Below are 1,613 nucleotides of genomic sequence, written 5' to 3'. Positions count from 1 at the left end.
GCTTACAGTCCTTGGTCTGATGGCCTTCCTCCTTGCAGTTCTTGCAAACAACCGTGCTGCAGTTGGCTGCCATGTGACCAGATTTGCCACAGGTGCGGCAAACTCTGGGCTGCCCAGCGTAGACCAAGAAGCCTCGACTTCCCCCGATAGCGAAGCTGGAGGGAGGGTGGATGATGGCTCCACTGGGATCTACCTTCAAGGTCACCTTGACCTGCCGCTTGCTGGTCCAGATCCCAAAGGGGTCCTTGACATCAGTGCTGCTGCCGGCCACCTCGACGTACCTGGCGAGAAAGGTGAGTACATCCACCACCGGAACATGGGGGTTGTAGAGGTGAATCGTCACCACCCGGTCCCGTTGTGACGGAAGCGTGAAGAGCGGCTCCGCTGTGAGGATCGACAGTGGCGCCCGGTCCCCTTTCTCCTTGAACGCCTTCAGGAACTTGATGCATCCCGCCACGTTCCGGAACGTCACGTCGAAGTATCAACTGCTGGGGAAATCCTGCAGGCAGAAGACGTCCGTCGCTTGAAATCCGCAGCAATCGAAGAGAATTTTCTTGATGAAGAAGGTGCGATCAACCGGTGCATCTCCTTCCTTGTCCTTCACGACCACCCGAACGGTGTTGCGCACTCCCTGGCCCGAAGCTCGAAAATTGGTTATTGCCATTTTACTCAAAGCTTCCCCAGGATCAAAAGGCAATGATCATGGTCTCTTCTCAATCAAATAAGCACTGATAAGAACAGATACTACACTTGATCTTAGCCAAAAGGCCGAGAAGCAGAAAATATATTCTTAAAATTCCTACCACATTAGAAGTGTATACAAACCCTAAAAGAATGCCTTTCGTGATCACAGGATGATCCAAAGCACTTTACAGTCAATAATGTACTTTTGAAGTATAGTCACTGTTGTAATGTAGGAAATGCAGCAGCCAATTTGCAGACACCAAGGTCCCAAAAACAGCAAAGAAATAATGACCAGATAATCTGTTCTAGTGATCGTGGTTGAGGGTTAATTATTGGCCAGAACATGAGCGATAACTCCCCTGCTTTTCTTCAAATAGTGCCAAGGGATCTTTTACATCCACCTGTCAGAGCAGATTTCTCTTCACACTTATCCTTACATATCAAGGGCTGGATTTTGTGCTGGAGACAGGGCTCCTGGCACCGGGCCAAAAAGGCGGGGGGAGCCCCGCCTCTGCCTTTTCATGCCCCCCCCACCTCGGAGTAATTCTGTAGTCTTTTTAATCAAAGTTTCAGGAGCAGGGATCTCCATTCCTTTAATGACGGGGATCCCACCTCCAAGAGCTGCCAGCCAATCAGAGGGCCAGCAGCTCAGCAGTATCAGCAGCACCACCAGGAGTGGTGGCCACTGCCAGTACTGCAGAGGCCTTAGACCCAGGCCCAGCACTTAAACCTAGACCAGTGGTAGGTAAGGCAGGGTCACCGGGGCCAGTCCAGTAGGCCTTGGCGAGGGGAGGTGGGGGTGTGGTCCTGCAGTCCAAGGGGAGGGGGACCCCAGGGAGTAAAGTTGTTCCCATGGGCCACAACTTTCCCACGGAGAAGGGACCCCACCCCAAGCCCGCAGGGAGGTCTCCTCATGTTACAAGGTGACC

The 1,613-nt window shown here is 52.6% G+C and overlaps 1 pseudogene; it reads right to left on the bottom strand.

Moving 5' to 3' along the window:
• Positions 1-671: 671 nt before the first annotated feature.
• On the bottom strand, positions 672-780 carry LOC137376829 (U2 spliceosomal RNA; annotated as a pseudogene).
• Between the last annotated feature and the right edge of the window lie 833 nt (positions 781-1,613).

This window comes from Heterodontus francisci, chromosome 13, assembly GCF_036365525.1.
Source record: "Heterodontus francisci isolate sHetFra1 chromosome 13, sHetFra1.hap1, whole genome shotgun sequence".
In the NCBI taxonomy this organism is placed as follows: domain Eukaryota; kingdom Metazoa; phylum Chordata; class Chondrichthyes; order Heterodontiformes; family Heterodontidae; genus Heterodontus; species Heterodontus francisci.
Note: the sequence above shows the minus strand (reverse complement) of the source record. Positions and strands in the feature narration are given on the sequence as shown.